A 17,914-nucleotide genomic window follows, 5' to 3' on the forward strand; every position below is an offset into this window, starting at 1 on the left:
CGAGTCGTCGCCTGCAAGACACAGATCCTCCTAATGGTGCACGCTGCGCTGGGGCACCAGCGCTCGTGAGGCTCGAAGGAGACGGGCGGATCAACAAATGAGTGGGGGGGGGGGGAGAAACCGAACATGGCCCTTGGACTGAAACGCTTCATAATTCTGGGCTGAGCTTCTTGTGTTTACAACGATGATGCCATTGTGCCGACGTGAACTGATCCTTCATTGAAGCCACCGCCACCACCGAATTGAACCATCGCTGTTTTGCATGTAGAAGAGTGCCCAAGCCGACGCCACGGCGGTGGTGTCATGGGGTGAACGAACTGTGATTGCAATCCAGAGGTCGCCACTTTGATTCAATCTGCCGGCGGGGAAAGTTCGCAACAGTGGTGCAAGTTTGTTTAACCAACCCCCTTTTTACCCTACCTGAATGGGTCTGCCACAGTCGATGGGCAGGGTGGGTACGCCCACCCCTACTGGGTAGGTCAAGTTCGCTTCTAGAGGTGTTGTCGAGTGGCAGCCGTTTATAGAGCAGAAACCCGGGCAGCACCTTCACCTTCATACTTAAATAATCAAATGTACAAGCCTTTATTAACCCACTGCTTGTTGAAGACATCGCCGCAACCATTCGTTTGTGGAAGTTGTCTTGCCATACTGCACCACATAGGGCAGTGTGGGTTTGTTAGCTGTGGCCTGGGGTTGAACCCAGGTGGCCTGGCCAATGATGGTTATGTGCTGACTACTGTGTAGCAGCTTCACCACCTCTTTGCATTTGGTGTGAGCAAAGTAAACAAAACGTTGCCCATGTCTAGAATAAGCATGTCATCCTTGCTGTGAAATGAATAATTGTATTCCTCCTACCGCGTCACGTGAGATTCAAACTCTGCCGACTGCAGGGCACACAGTGGCGACTGCCTCGATAACATACACAAGGCAGCAGCAATTGTGGCCCAGAGGAATTAGTCACCCAAACATTGCACCCTGCGGGGTGCCCATCAGTCACTCTGTGAGGTGCCATCAGTCACTCTGTGAGATCCCCATCAGCCACTCTGTGAGGTGCCATCAGTCACTCTGTGAGGTGCCCATCAGCCACTCTGTGAGGTGCCCATCAGTCACTCTGTGGGGTGCCCATCAGTCACTCTGTGAGGTGCCCATCATCCACTCTGTGAGGTGCCATCAGTCACTCTGTGAGGTGCCCATCAGTCACTCTGTGAGGTGCCATCAGCCACGCTGTGAGGTGCCCATCAGCCACTCTGTGAGGTGCCCATCAGTCACTCTGTGAGGTGCCCATCAGTCACTGTGAGGTGCCCATCAGCCACGCTGTGAGGTGCCCATCAGCCACTCTGTGAGGTGCCCATCAGTCACTCTGTGAGGTGCCCATCAGTCACTCTGTGAGGTGCCCATCAGCCACGCTGTGAGGTGCCCATCAGTCACTCTGTGAGGTGCCCATCAGCCATGCTCTGAGGTGCCCATCAGCCACTCTGTGAGGTGCCCATCAGCCACGCTGTGAGGTGCCATCAGCCACTCTGTGAGGTGCCCATCAGTCACTCTGTGAGGTGCCCATCAGTCACTCTGTGAGGTGCCCATCAGCCACTCTGTGAGGTGCCCATCAGCCACGCTGTGAGGTGCCATCAGCCACTCTGTGAGGTGCCCATCAGTCACTCTGTGAGGTGCCCATCAGTCACTCTGTGAGGTGCCCATCAGCCACGCTGTGAGGTGCCATCAGCCACTCTGTGAGGTGCCCATCAGTCACTCTGTGAGGTGCCCATCAGTCACTCTGTGAGGTGCCATCAGCCACGCTGTGAGGTGCCCATCAGCCACTCTGTGAGGTGCCCATCAGTCACTCTGTGAGGTTTCCATCAGTCACTCTGTGAGGTGCCCATCAGCCACGCTGTGAGGTGCCCATCAGCCACTCTGTGAGGTGCCCATCAGTCACTCTGTGAGGTGCCCATCAGTCACTCTGTGAGGTGCCCATCAGCCACGTTGTGAGGTGCCCATCAGTCACTCTGTGAGGTGCCCATCAGTCACTCTGTGAGGTGCCCATCAGCCACGCTGTGAGGTGCCATCAGCCACTCTGTGAGGTGCCCATCAGTCACTCTGTGAGGTGCCCATCAGTCACTCTGTGAGGTGCCATCAGCCACGCTGTGAGGTGCCCATCAGTCACTCTGTGAGGTGCCCATCAGTCACTCTGTGAGGTCCACATCAGCCACTCTGTGAGGTGCCATCAGCCACTCTGTGAGCTCCCCATCAGCCACTCTGTGTGGTGCCAACCAGACAATTTGTGGGGTGCCCATCAGCCACTCTGTGTGGTGCCAACCAGACAATTTGTGGGGTGCCCATCAGTCACTCTGCTCCCAGCCTCGCTGTCTGTGCTCATGAGCAGATATCGTGTAAGACGGCAGCGTCCGCGCGGCCCACTCTGTGGACGCGACGGCCGAACGTTGGTCGTCGATCTTCCCAGTCTCCAGAGCCACAGCGCGAGCTGGCTTAGCCGAAGTGGATATCGCGAGAGCCCGTAAACTCTGTCCATGCAGATAAATTATTCCCGCTGAATATATTCACAGCGGCCTTAAACAACTCAAAGTATATATACAATTGGCGACGTTTCAGGCAATGCCCCTTCTTCTTCGCAGCACGTTAAATAGAGGGACCCGAGAGAAAGAGCGGATAGCAAGAGTTGGAGACTGCACTCTATAACCATGAATATATTTAACATTCTATTAAATATAGATCGCTCGGAACTTAAACCTGTAAATTCCACGGTTGCTGTAAGTTCAGCTTCAAGGAAGTGTTACACACGACGGGTGAAACAACTTCAGGATATCTTCGCCCACGGGAATGATTTCGGAGACTTTTTAGGGAGATACCCGCGTAACGAAGGCCATTATCGCGGATTTAAATGCACGCGCCCTTTCTAAACAACGCACTCATCCGCGAATTGAACGCGAGATTGCCTGACGCTAACCCATTTGAACGCGCCCAGATCCATTTTCATTTCCACTCGGATATCGCCAGCTGTTCCATTTGTTTGTAATGGAAATGCAGGGGGGGGAAAAAAAAAACACCCCCACGCAAGTGATGGAAGGCGTTGGAGACCAACGCGTGCATTACCTCTCAATAACCGCGTTCTGCGGCGATGCAACGGGATTGCATTATGCATGAGTGCTATTCGGACACAGGCTCATTATTTACCACCTGCATTAGAGATTACATTCTGCGGGGCTCACATTAATAACTCGGCGGCCGTGAAGATATTTAGTCACATTTAGGCGCATGCGACGACACGAATGCATTTTGTGTGTGTGTGTGTTTGCGCGCCTACCCCACAGATTATCTGCCTTTTCTTCCGTACTTGCGGTGCGGTGCATAGAGGCGGTGTGCGGCATGTTTGCGTCCTTCCAAAAGCACCCTGAATGTGCCCTCTGTCTCCTCACAAGGGCTCACAAGCTAATCAGGTTCGAGCCTGGTTAGTACTTGCATATCTGATCACCACCACTACCTGGGCTTGCCAGGTGTTGTAGGTGTAGGCTGTGAGATGTGTAAAGCCCGGTGCATTTTTCTCAGTTCTCCTGGTTTCGCTCCGCACGAAGCGAAACTCTCACTCGTGGAAATATCCGAATGAGGCAGGAACTCTCCTGAAAACGAGTCTTTGGACTCTGTGAAGATTTTATGGGAAAAATATGCAAATGTAATATTTTTTTCATTAAAAACACACGTAAAATAAGTGCATCTTACTCTTATCTAAGTAATTTTTCACCCACTCCCGGAGCCACTGTTTTATAGCATTGCACCACATTTTGAAATTACAGAGCGGCAAATTTAATATCAACGGCAATGTTTTTGGGGGGGAAAAAATAGAAAAAAACACCCTAGCTTGCGAAAATTACGTTCAAGTCATCTTCCCCACCTCCTTCGCGGCGCGAATATGAAAGCCGAAGCAATTCATATTCGATGCACGAACCTTAACATCCTTGGCACGGTATATCATCGTCACGATTATGATCACTATTCTCAGCGTCGTCGGCCCCTGCCCTAGCCCGTCGCTGCACGGACGCCTCCCCGTTGCGTCCACACAGCACCTTGACGCGGCCCCCTCGGTCCGGGCAGCACTTCACCTCGCGACCACCACGTGCCCTGATTCCGTTTGTCGTCTCCTCCTTCCCGCCTCTCCTTCATTTGTATTCTCGCGCTCTCGCGCTCCCGGCTCCGGCATCCGTTTCCCCGCGCTCGTCCCGTTCCCCGCCGCACCGCCGGCTGTCCCTCCCGTCGCCACGTTCCGTTGGAGCCACGCCTCCCGATGCATCGGCGCAGAACCGGCCCTAGACCTTTGGGGGCCCTAAGCAAAATTTGGTTGGAGGCCCCTTTGATGTATGATTTTTTTCACCCACTAGCTAGCAGTGACTCTAGGGGGCCCTCTGCTGGCCACGGGGCCCTTTGCAATTGCAAGGGTCGCTAAGTGGCTGGGCCGGCTCTGCATCGGCGGAGATTGTTTCGATGCTTGCTTGCTATTTTAGCCGGCTAACACTGACTCAGTGGTAGGTGGGGCGGTGGCACAGAGGTTGGGGCTGCCGCGCTGTGAACCCCGCTGACCTGAGTTTGATTTTCACCCGCGGCCGTAACATCAGTGGCGAGTGATAATCCGAACCGCCGCTGTGTGCACCCTCCTTCAGCAAGCCACATTGACCAGTCGTGGTGAAGTATGGTTAAATAGCACCCATGTACAAACATGGCGTGGCGAGGCCTTCGTGTGACGGATTGATAAAGGGCTGTCTGTTTTTTGTATCATGAATAATATTTATTCAATGGACACATCGTATCGTACTTCAGATTATCACCCGCCACTGATGTTGTAGCTGCGCTTCAGAGACCACTGTTTGAAGTCTCTTTAGCAATAGAGATATGGCTTAGATCATTATCATCATCAGCCATGATCTATCCACCGCTGGAGGAAGGCTTCCCCGAGCTATCAACCCCTCTGGAGAACTTGCGATGTAGTAATTCCACGTGGCACACCGAGCAGCAGACAACTGCTAAAGTGGCGCCCTTCCCATTTCTCAGATGTTCTCCATTTCTCCAAAGTGTCTCGCTGCAAACGAGCCAATTATAGATGATGTAAGCGATTGCTGGTAGCCGGTAACAAATTAGTTTACATTAGCCAATGCATTCATCCATGAAATAATGCCCAGTGGGGGCGGGAGGGGGGTGATGTGGGAGACAGTGACAGCTTGGAGGGGCCTTCATCCAGCAGCGGATAGATCATGGCTAATGATGATGATTGGGGCAATCATTATCGTGGACTGATCACGGCTTGTGCAGGGCTTCATCCAGCAGTGCATGGATCATTGTTTGATGGTGGTAATCTGGTTGATGTGCAAATGCTCATCATCATCATCGTCTTCTGCCCCAATTTCGACCGACCGCCCACGGATCGTGCATTCTCAACTAGAGATGCAGGGCCGCTCACAGGTCACGGTTAACCCTCGGTGGACCCTCGTTAACTCATTAACGATCACACCGCACCGCTTGAGGTCGATTTGTAAAACAGAACACATTTTTTTATCCCCCCCCCCATGCCTCCGCTCCCCCCACTAAAAAAACAAAAATCTAATAACGGCGGTATTTTCTTTATGAGCTGACTTTGGGGGTTATTTCCTGCGATGGCGAAGCTGTAAATTGTTGTCAGAGGTATTGTTGCCTGGCAACACATTTTTATCTCGCTGTTCGTGCCACGATTACCGGCAGCATTCCGAAAAAATAAATAAATCGCTGGCTTCTCTATATATATTTTTAGCACCCAGAGTTCAAGAAACATCACACTCCTCCGCTCCCGCCTCGCGGTTTATGTTCGCAATGATTAGCAAGCGGCTAGAATGAGAATTAAATGTAACAATAATTTAGTCGCAAACAAAGAAAGACATCTGTCTGCCTCGCAGTTATACAATGAGCGTGGCACTTTATTGAAATGAAAATTGGTATTAGGTATATTATTTTCTTCCAGAAAACGCTGTAAATTATTTATTATCGCTCTCTAGGGGTAAAATAAATAAAGAAATAACTACCCAATCTACTACCGTTGAATGGGACAACACATTTTAAATTTTGAATGGTGGCCGTAAAGAAATGTGATTTGTTTGAAGGCACCTGTGAGAGAGTGAGAGTACTTTGCTAATCTTTTTCTTGTTGCCAAACGCAGTCTACTGTGTAACGTACAATGGGAACATTTAATTTGCTTCATTGGTACTCGGTAATTGTTTTAGTTGACTGAAAGAAGAGTCGTTTTTGCGGCACTTGTATGACCACTCTGTGGGCCTACGTTCCCAAACAAGCGATGCTGCAGGTAACGTCAGCCATCCGCCGAATTATTCACACCGCATCTTATGCAGTTGTTGCAATTCATGAATGATACTTTTTTTGTATCAAACCGTTCCATCTCGGAGAGCTGCCAGTCACACGTGCAGATTTGTGCGCATCGCGGAAGAGACTGCGTGCCCCAGCAAGGTGTCCGAGCGATGCCAAGGCGGTGGCTCACTTGGTGGCAGCCAGCGCCCTCATACTCCGTATGGTCAGTCGGTTTGACGTGACATTCCGATACGGAACGCTTTTCGCGTGCGATTAAAATACGGTGACGGTTCGGCAGAAAGTCCAACTTCCCCCCCCCCTCCTACGTACGGTCCCGTCGCGCAGAATTTGAACTTTAGCGGAGTTTCTGCCCATCCCCCCCCCCATGTCAGTCGACGTGTTGTACCGGGCTCGCGTTTTATAGCAATACAAACTAAAAAAGATACGGTCACGGCCGTGGAAATTGCACCGTGTCACCGCCTCGTTGGCACCTCGCGCACGCCTGTGATGCGAAGCTTCGGAGACGGTGATGACGATGACGTCGATGACGACGATGACGAGCTTGCGGATTGGCCTTGCGCGGCGCCCGACGAGACCGTCCCGCCGAGAGACATCGTGTGCCCTGCCGGCGTGGTGACGCTCTCAACTCTTGTTTTTTGCAAACCTCCGGGTGCCTTGAGCTCCCTCCCTCACTCGCCTGCGCTAAACAAAGTCAACGTCGAATTCGGTTGCCGTCCACAGTCAGGCGGCCGACACGGTCGGCTCCGTCGGGTCAGGTGGTCTAGACAAGGCTGAGGAGAGCGATGCGTGTGTGTGACGCACATGCAAGGCATGTTGTGAGCAGCACGCCCGCTGCGTGTTGTTACATCAGTGGTGCGAGCAGGCTTTCTGTATAGGTGTGCCAACACTGCTGTCATGGATCACCTCGCCTTTGCACATGTTTCATAGATATATATATTATATATTTATCGGATGCATTAAAGATAAAAGAGCCCCCTTTTATCTCGGGTAGAAGCGGGGAAAGCGCTGTCAGCGGTGAGGCCCGAACCACACTCAGCTGTCTCTCCAATGACACAACGGGCTGAGTACTTAATTTGGGCCGAGTTGACCTAGGCGAGGGTGCAGCTCTGCTCTGAACCCAGTGACCTCGATAACAGCACTGTGGCCTTTAAAATGAATAAATAATACGAAATGTTTCGGGTCAAAGGCCCCTTCCTCATAGCAAATACAGTCAACGATTGCTAATCGTGCTCGTGCACCATTGCCACGTGACCGATGACCAAAGTTCTGATTCCAACGCGATTGCTAAAAGCAGTGGCTGGCGATAGCCAAACTGCTCTGTGAATTGCGACCGCGTAAGTTTTCTCCGGTGTGCCGTATAGCGATCCAAAACTTAATGGTAATAGTCCTTGCGCGCCAAGACCAGATATTTTGTTATCGGTACCGCTCGAGGGGGCATCACATGAGCGGTTACAATTTCTTCGCGTGGCCAAGAACAGTGAATCGTGTGATAACCGTTTGAAATGAGTGGCGTTATCAAGTAATCTGCACTTATTATTACCCGTACACGTCAACGGGGTCCCGCTGAAGATGTGCCGCTTACCTTTGGTGCTAGCAATTGCTGCTGTGGCCCGTGGGCTGGAAGCGATGATTTCAGAATCGGGCGATCGTGAGCGAGGAGCGGGTGAAGAATCGCGGTCTCGCACCGCTTGACGGGGATGGCGGCGGCTTCGGAGGAACGACCCCGCCGGTACACACGCCTTCCTTCTCGCGCCGCCGCCGTAGCGAGTGGCCGTTACTCATCCTCCGCCACGATGACATTGAGCCTCCTTCCCGCTCATGGCTCACCGCCCACCGTGGGCCAGATCGAGTGCAACGGGCCTCGGCAGTGAACGCCTCTGAGTAGCCGCTCGCGCCAGCACCGCTGTGCAAACGTTGGAGCGGCAGCGTTTCCATGCACGTGTGAACGTTGAACGTCATTCGCGCCATACGTGGCCAACCATGCAAAGCGGAGGCTCCGTCGGACAGCCGGCGCCGCGCTCGCGCGACCGTGCCGATACGCGTCGCCCGCGACCGCCGCAGTTGTTACGCAAGCCGCGGAAAGTTTTCCTAAATTCTTTTGTGTCAGCAATTATTCCTCACTTTTGTAAAGCTGGCATGCGAATTATTGAGGCTACGGACTCAGCGTTGGGCCCCTGTGTACGGTACGGTACACCCACTTTGCCTTTTTTTCCATGATGGCATCGCATTTGTGCATGTCCGGCAATGAACTCCGAGTGCCCAGATGTCACGCACCGCAACTATTGTGGTCTGTGATAGCCCTGCTTTCTCTTTTGTTTGGCCCTCGTCATTTTCCTGGGTTGGGGGCAGAGGGGAGAGGTGGGGTGAGATATTTGCTAAAGCGAGCATCTGGAAAACCCCGCTAATGCCTCTCTACCCTCTGAAATGAAGGCTGCAATATGTTCTGGTATGACCATCACTGTCAGTGACCCGGTGACATCAGGGCAGAGTTACTCTGCCGATAGAACAAGCCAGCAACACCCCTCCTTCCCTCCCTTACCCCCCCTCCCCCACACACACAGAGCGAGCAAAATCCTTGATCGATCCTATTTAAGGGTAGACATTACATTGTACAAACGCGGAAGAAAAGAATGGTAATTGATATGTTGTGGCAGGTAGTCTTTCTCCTTGAATGCTCTCGTGCTTTCATCCCATAAACACGACGGTTTGTTCTACTGACCTCTCTCCCGCACATTTTACCATAACCGGTTGCGTGCGTCCAAACATTATCCCATTCTGCACTCAATTCTGACAGAATGCCAGTCATTGATTAATTGACGCTTGCTCCCAGCGTTTCTAAAAGTAATCATAATTTTACCAGGCCTCTGTCGGTTTCCCTGTCGACGCCGTGAGTCGCCACGCTGGTCAGCGCGCTCTCGTTAAGGGGCGGTGGAGTGAGTTTCGATTATCTTGCTCGCCACTCAACTGTGCTTGGGAATCGAGCTCGGTTAGCCGGGTTCGTAGCGCAGGGCACCATGAGCTCCTGCTGGTGTATCAATGTCGTCATCATCATCAGAGCAGTAGTAGGAAGTTTGATCTAACCATTGCTGGAAAAGGCTTCTCTGCAAGCCTTTGCGATCTCTCTTGATATTTAGTGTTACATGTGAATAGAATGTCTCTTAAGTTATCTGCCCTAGAGCAGGTCCATGGCTAAAGATCCCACCATCCCATCTGAACCCACTCCTTCACCTCTCACGCTCGGGTTCTTGAGTCGTAACTAGGGACATAGGTTAGCAGACAATATGTCCCCTTTATAGAAAATGACACCTTGCTCCTCCATCCGCCCTAGAGGCTTCTGAGAGTGAATAATATCAGCAGATTATTGTTTTGGGTCATAACCAGGGAAGAGGTGCGTTCCTTCTTTCCTTCGTCAGCATTGTTTTCAGTGGTGACACTATTGCCCTGGCGCTGTTTAACTTTGCACCCAGGACCAATTATACCAGCTCTTGCTACTTGAACAATCACACAGAGGTTAATTTCATAAAAACAAACGAAGCAATAGGTTAGTTGCAAGAAAATACAAGCAGAACTTAATTATGTTTCTCCATACATATGTTTTAGTCCATCAGCATATTGACTATTATACCAATCTGACCCAGTAGGATTGGTGAAAGCAAGCAAATTCTGGAGTGGTTTTGATCTCCTGGATCGAATCAGCAGGGTCAAGATTGTTCAACCAGTGCTGCTGGATTGCCCAGACGTTCCTGGCCGGAGCGTGAATTTGTGCAGGTTAATAATTATTGCCCTCTGCCGGGTCTCGCTCTTAACCCTGGAAGTGGCATGCGGATCAAAGAGGTTCGACCAAGAGAAAAGAAAACAAACGGATTGAGAAAGCAACGTCTCTGTTTGTGAGTCGCGCAAGGCCCACACGTGCCTGCCCTTCGGTACACCTCAGAGGAGGCGTCACGGTTTGAAGGGACAGACAGCGCTGCACTGGCGGTGCCAGGCACACCTGTACTTTTCAGGTGGAACAAAACAAAATAATAAAAAATATGTATATATACACGTGTACAACCGGCTCTGGGAAAATTCCTAGGCGTAGTGCCAATACCTCATTCTGTCCCACGCTGTCAAGCCCAATGTAAAACCCGTGCTCTGTTTGTTGACAGCGACTATAATTCACCGCGTGCCGGGATCGCAGCGTGGCACATTGACTTGTGCCATTGGCGTGACATCTGGCGTGCTAGCGTTGCCGAAATCACCTGCTAACAATGTGCGCTTGGGCGAGCTCGTGAATGGTGATCAGCCAGGGTTGATAGGAAGGTACCAAAAAATGGGTTTCGAGTACTCGACTTTTAAATATATGCATTTCAAAGCTCCATTTACGATTATCATTGGGGGTGGATACCTTTGCAACTAAGGCGGAGTGGTGGCACAGTGCTTAGAACGCTGGGCCATGGACCCAGCCGCACGAGTTGGATTCCTGGCCACGGCTAACATCCGTGGCGAGTGATGTCTGAATCGGTCCTTCGCCGGCCACCTTTTACCGACACACACTGACAAGAGTGGGGAAGTATGGTCAAACAAAGCCCACAACCGACAGCAAGGCATTCATCCAGCAGCAGCTTGATAAGGACTGTAAATTTAGTTTCATTTCAAAGCTAATCTAATACGTTAACATTTTGTGCACTGTACTTTTATTCCCTAAACTATTTCAATGCACCTGCTGTGATTCATAATTTTTATCGTCAGTTAGGCTCAATCCACTGCTGGATGAACGCCTCCCCAAGCAGCCGCTGTCTTGAGTGATCCACCCAGCACCCGTGCACGACGTGATTTCATCGTTCCATCTCCGCGGTGGTGGTCATCGTCGCCCTCTATTTACAAAGAATGTGCGGGGACAATTACACGCTACTCCGCGTATCAACGATGTCATGCAAGGGTGCCCTCATTACTACCTTGAAGGGCAGATTTCGGTAGCGTTGGCTCCCAAGGCTCTCGCGCTCGATCCGGCCACGGTGGGCATTGAGCCGTGAGCAGGACGCAGGCTCAATGTGACCACGGCGGTGGTGGAGGAGGAGGAAGAGAAACGGCCTTTCGTTACAGCGGCAGTGCGAGAGACCCGGCGTGCGCACCGGCAGAGTGGTTCCCTCCGAGCCGCTAGCGTCTCCGTCGAGCGGTGCAAGACCACGATTCTTTACCCGCTCCTTGGTCACAAATCACCGGACACTCTTCCAATGGATCGGCTAAAAAACAACCATCGACACACACACACACACACTGATGTTGAGAAGTGTGTTTGTAATAATAATAACAACAAGGATTTGTATTCGTCGGGCGTGTAAATGCCCCAGCATCTCAAAGCACGTTACATCACCATCTCATCCCAATCATTCCGATTGCCCACAAGTGGGCATAGGGGGCGATAGTGCTCATTCGCTATTTCCAGTTAAGTAATTTGTGAAAACGTTTTCAAATATGACAAATTCGGACATGGCTGCTCTTTTTTAAAAAAAAGGTCTTTTAACGTATTTTAACATCCACTGCGATGCAGACAGCATGTGGGATTTACGGTTAATGCACCCTCGCTATTAACCGGGGCGGCCAGGGTCCGAACCGCGAATCCCTGCAACGAGCAGCAAGCACCCCACCGCTCGGCCACGGCGTCATAACAGGTGCTCGATAAAACTCAATCGGTAAGCAATGATTTCACCTCTTTAATTCTACAGCGTTGAATAAATTATGGGACATCCATCCGTAGCTGATCGTGCCCCTTTAAACAATGGACATCAAAGTTTATTTGATTCCTTTGAAATAATTATGGCGGCTTCGTTTGCACCGCCGTTAGTTTTATGTTTTGATTGATTTTTCTTAATTTTCTGTCTCGCTCTTTATTACGCCTTAAATAGAGCCACTTTCATTTCATATTTAGCAGTGTGGTACTACTCATGAAAAGGTTGAAATTACAACGGTCGTTAAGCTAATGATATATATATAATCGGCGAGCCGACGAACACAACATTTAAAGATATCAGTTCAGGGGAGGTAGAAAGGGGGGCTGATGAATGATTCCTCTGCCGTGGAAAGATGAACTGGCCTCCACTGTGGCCACCGCTTGTTTGCACGGAAAGCTACGCCGGTGCAATTTAAATTTTTAGGATTTCTTGGCATAACTAATGATCCCGCGTAGCACGCCCGCCGTTTCACTTTTCAATAAAGACCATTGGATTTGCCAAATGGACTGGAAAATGGATAAATGGCATTTGAAAAACAACAAGACAAAAAAAAACCTTTGCAGCACAATAACACAAAGTGTGGCCCTATTCAGCCCTCCGGCGGTGGGACTGCCCATGGCTACACACGCTGGCTTCACACGGCTCCCAGCCTGCCGCCACCTACTCTGGCGAAACGGGACAGAGAGGGAATGTTCCAAGTGGGATGTTCGTGAACAGTTTAACACGTGGTTGGCCTTCGCCACCAAACATTATCCATGATAGAGGTTTTTTGGTGGTACATCGCGAAAATATAAATGTGTCGGTAAACCGGCCACCATCCGGCGCAGCCAATTAGTAAGGTTTGTCGCCTAATGATGCTTGCTGTAATTGCTGGCGAAACGTTGTACTCGAATTGTAAATGTTGTGGATTTACTCTCCAGCACACCAGTGTGCGATACAAGTAACGAATTGCCACGTTCTGTATACGTGACAAACCTTACTAATTGGCTGTGTCGGGCGGTGGCGGGTTTAACGGCACCTTTATATTTACGCGATCTAACCCACAAACCTCTTATTATGGATAAGTTTGAAACCCTGGTAGTTTTACGTGTCCGTCGAGGGGGGAGAAAAAAAACAAAAACGCTCCCGAATAAAAGGGTGAGATTTTAATGAAACCAACGTGGGACTCTTCTTCACCTTCTCGTCTCCAACTTCACTCCTTCCAACACCCCTCCACGCACCCCTAACATAATGAGCCCCCCCCCGGCACCCCCTCCTCCCCCCTACCCCAGTCTCTCCCACACCTTTGTATTCCCACCCCCAGTGTATCCAGGTACTTATGCACGCCGCGTTCGGCAGTAAATTGCTTTAGCTAAAGGAAGCAGAGGGGTTTGGCAATCCTCTGGACAGCGTTCACCTCGGGCTAGCCAGCACACCAGAGTCAGACGATAAAACAAGACAAACGTCTCTTTTTGGGCTGAGCAGGGCCGCTAGTTTGTAAGATTAGCCGATTTATCAAAGGTGACAGGGCATCGTCTCAGATATGATGCCTCCAGGGACGCCGCCTTCAAAATCTAAGGAAATGAAATGCCCTGATTAAATGTTGAAAGGGGACAAAGGATATGCACAGCGAGGCTTCGGGGAGGGAGTAGGAAACACAAAACCCCCCACCACAAACTCTCTGGTGGCTTTATGGGAGAAGGAGACACTGGCAAAACGCGCATGTGAACCGTAAATATGAATCCCCCCCCCCCTCCCAGAAAATTCCTCGGGATAACGATTGGCGTTTAAAAAAAAGCTAATTCACGATTAATGAGCGAGAAAAGTCGAAGAAAAACTTAAAAAATAAATTGAAATTGAATTGTAAATTTCTCGCACACATTACGGGGGCTGATTGCTCGGCGTGCACTAAATTGAATTCCGTGGCGCTGCGGTTCGCACATTGAGCGCGCACGTGCGTGCCGCGGTCATCGCCACCGCACTCGCGCAGCGGTCGCGTGACCTTTCACGCTGTACGCCGCCACCGCCGCCACCGCCGCCACCATGGCTTCAACGGAGCAAACCCCAAAATAAGTTCTAGATTTGAAGCTTTCGTGACTGCAAGGATTCATACTCTTAGTTCTTTCGGTAAAGTCACGTAGGTTAAAAGAAATGAAATTAAAATTAATAAAAATAAAATAATAAAATCACGACGTTTCGGAGGCAACACAAGTCTCCGTCATCAGGTGGGACCGCCACAGCCAGATTTGCTGCATCAAGTGATAAGTGTCCCCACAGCGGTGGCGGCAGGCCGCGCGTGTGGCCCATGAACGAATGAAACCTCCGACGTCTCCGTGTGGCGTGAGCGCGGAGGAGCAGATCCGGAATCCAAGCCGAGCTTAGAAATATATATTTTTTCTTGATTTTTTGCCCGGTGCCATGATTACATTGAACGCTTAAAGTTTGTCAGAGCTGCTTTGGATGCCAAGTGTTGGTTTTAGCGGGGTCAGGCCACGTCTTGAGAATTGCCTCTCCCAAGCTTTAGCCACGCACTCCTGCAGTGGGCATCTTCAGCAGTTGAATCGAAAGCGAAAGTTTGAGAGGAGGAAAGTTGGGCTTGTGCTCCAACATGTAGAGTCACACTTACAAGGTTTTTGTGTGTGTATATCTATATCAGTGTGTATGATGCGAGACAGCCTTAATCCAGCAGTCAATTGATCCTAGCTGATGTTGATGATGACTACCTATTGACATGGTTATGAAACATGGTCCTTAACAACAACTATAACAAAATGGAACAAAAACTGAAAAGCATGCACAGTTACATATCTGGTAATTATTGACGGCAGTTGAATAGAAATAATCGTAAGAGACCGGGTTGGAATGCTTAAAAAACAATCTAAACTTAAATAAATAAACCAACGTACCAATGTGCCCAAAGAAGAAATGAATGTTTAACACGTTGGCTTTCGCGACCAATATTATTCACAATCAACGTTTTTTGGGTTTAGATCGAGTTATTTATAAATGTGTCGTAACCCTCCACCACCCGACACGGCCAATCAGTAAAAAAGTGTCATCGGGCGAATTGCCCGATGATGCTGGATGCAATTACCAGCGAAACGTCGTACTCAAATTGTAAATGTTGTGGTTTCACGCTTCAACACACCGGTGGGCTAAAGCAGTGAACGTGACACTTTTTTACTGATTGGCCGTGTCGGGTGGTGGAGGGTTACGACACATTTATAAATAACGCGATCTAAACCCAAAAACGTTGATTATGAAGAAAAGAATGATTAAACATTACCCTGATATGACATATGGAGTCAAGAAGTATAGAGAGATGCATGCTTGACCACAATTACATTGAGAGACAGAAATAGGAACGCATGGATGAGAGAACGCACATCATTGCAATTGTTATGAGAGTTAAGCGGGCTTGGGGAAGATGCGTCATAGTGAGCAGACGCGATGGCCGATAGTCAAGAATATCCATTGGAGTGCCCGCCAAAGAGCAGACGGATCGATTAAAATTAACTTGCGCAACGGAGCGAGATGGATCGTTGGCATGACAGGACCGTGAGTGGGAGTAGTGTCGGACTAGGGGAGGCCATCGTCATCCAGCAGTGGAGTAACCGTGGCTCTTGATTGTGTGTTGTGCTCAGGAGCAAGCTCATCCACAGCAGGCGGAGGTGGGGGTAGGGAGGGAGGTGATGTGATCTGTGTGATGCATTAAGGAATCGCTCTTCCGTTAACACGGAGGAAACGTGTTGGGAGGAATGGAGGGGAGGGGCAGGGTAGGGGGATATCAAAAATTGTTACGCTCAAGTAATTAAATGGACCAAAAATAATTAATGAACACCGAACATGCTATTCGTCTTTCCTGAACAACATAGATTATTGTTTAGTTGGAAGCAAATATAAATAATTATCGTCGTAAAAGAGAAATAATTACACAATACAATTTCAGCATTATTGAACAGCAAAATGAAAACCTGTGTAATTAGCCCTAATTCATATCAACTGATATCAACTGGGGCCAGGGCGGTGTTGCAGTGGTTCGCGGACTGTGCGACGAACCTGGCAAACAACGAGTTTGACTCCGGGACCGCAGCTAACATAAGTGGCGAGTCGTTTCTGAACCATCTGCACGGAACCCGGGCCTATCCTTTTTCGACGCGCAACGACCAGCACGGGGAAGTATGGTCTAACGGCGCCCTCAACCGACATGGCGCGGGGGAGGGTGGGCTATCATCCAACAGTGGATTATCAAAAGGCTGCACTATCAATCTCAATTCCATAATCAACCAGCTGCCGTGAGGTCCTCGTGCCCTGGAGCCTTTTTCGACGGCATTTCCTTGACGTTTTATTCCTCCTGTTGACCTCTCTGTTGCACAAACGAGGATGCGCCGTCTCCTTCGATTTGTTTATTGCCTCTTCCAGGTGTGAATAGCAGATGTGGCCGTAGCCGAACGCGAGTGGAATCTGCTTCCATCCCCAACTCATTTAGCCACCGCATGACATGGACGATAAATTACACCCCCACCCCCCCCCGCAGATATGATGGCCCTCTCAGATTGCGACCACCGTACGCGGTGGCGCTCCTCCGCTGTCAACCGCGTCGCTACCAAAATCCCAGGTTGCCGCCCGCGTTGGCCTGAGCGATCCGTGCGTTTTACGGGAGACGCGCGCGAACCCAGCGAAAAATTACGAAGCAGAGTTACCAAATTGTCGAGCAAAAGTCTCGAGGAGACAGCTCCGAGAGGAGGCCGCCTTCCGTGAATCTGCTTTTGCAAAGTGCCCGCAACGGATGAAACTGCGATCCGCCTAACGTCGCGCGTGCATGCACAGCCCCAATGCCGATCCCACTGCCGGATGAGTGCTTCTCTCCACACCGTGTGCGTTGTGGGCGCTATGTGACCATGCCTCCCCATGCTTGGGGGCCAGCGCACGTTGGTGAAAGTGGGTCGCAGGTGTGGAGGCATAGAAGTACAGAACAGCAATGGATTTGGTGGCACTGTCCTCGGCTGTAAATCCTCGCAGCAGCCTACAGTCACCTGGCGTGCAGAGCGGCGGTCCATCAAAGCGTCCCTTCTGTTTTCGATAACGTTTTATAAACACAGCAGAGATACAACTTGTGCATTGAATGTGGCGAGATATTCCACAACGTCCGGATTGGTAGCTGAGTTTAGTTCGTTTGTTCCACCAGGGTACGCGTGGTTGTATTGGGGTAGCTGAGTTTAGTTTCCTGGTTCCACCAGGGTACGCGTAGTTGTGTTGGGGTAGCTGAGTGGAGTAATCCGCTTGTTCCACCAGGGTACGCGTGGCTGTATTGGGGTAGCTGAGATTAGTTCGCTTGTTCCACCAGGGTACGCGTGGTTGTGTTGGGGTAGCTGAGTTGAGTAATCCGCTTGTTCCACCAGAGTATGCGTGGTTGTGTTGGGGCAGTGATCGTCGATATGCGTCTGACGGTTTCCACCTCACCAAATTCTCAGTGTGGAGGAGTCCCCGGCCGTTACATTTATGGAGGACATATCCCCACAGCGTTTTCCTCCACGTGTGGTGGTGCTTTACTGTTATTGTTGTTGTTGTTGGGACGTGTCATTGAGAGCGGTCCCCACTGTTGTTGGTGCAGCGGAGAGAAGCTTCAGTCTGCACTCTGCACTTTCAACCCTGCCCAGCTTCCGAGATCTGATGAGATCGGCGCATGCTCTCGGTGATTCGGTGTGGCTGTCCTGACACAGCTCAGCGTCAGTCCTTCTTCCCTGTGCCTATGGCTGACTGTCCCGTCTTCCTTATCCAAGAGGAGGATTCGCTGTCTCGTCTCCACCACGACGCACGTCTCCCCGGTGTGCTGCACTGAATCTGGCGACGCGTTTTGCACTGCA

The 17,914-nt window shown here is 50.5% G+C and overlaps 1 protein-coding gene across 5 annotated transcripts in view; it reads left to right on the top strand.

The window, feature by feature from the left end:
• Positions 1 to 17,914, top strand: part of LOC144937583 (protocadherin-9-like) — a 134,798-nt gene that overhangs the window by 91,874 nt on the left and 25,010 nt on the right. The window contains exon 5 of one of the 5 annotated variants that reach the window (XM_078864892.1): positions 7,979 to 8,124. The exons of the other annotated variants lie outside the window; for them this stretch is intronic. The gene's annotated coding sequence lies outside the window, so the exon portion shown is untranslated. Of the gene's footprint in view, positions 1 to 7,978; positions 8,125 to 17,914 lie in introns of those variants that run through there. 5 annotated transcript variants of the gene reach the window in all.

Source organism: Lampetra fluviatilis, chromosome 19 (genome assembly GCF_964198595.1).
Source record: "Lampetra fluviatilis chromosome 19, kcLamFluv1.1, whole genome shotgun sequence".
Taxonomy (NCBI): Eukaryota; Metazoa; Chordata; class Hyperoartia; order Petromyzontiformes; family Petromyzontidae; genus Lampetra; species Lampetra fluviatilis.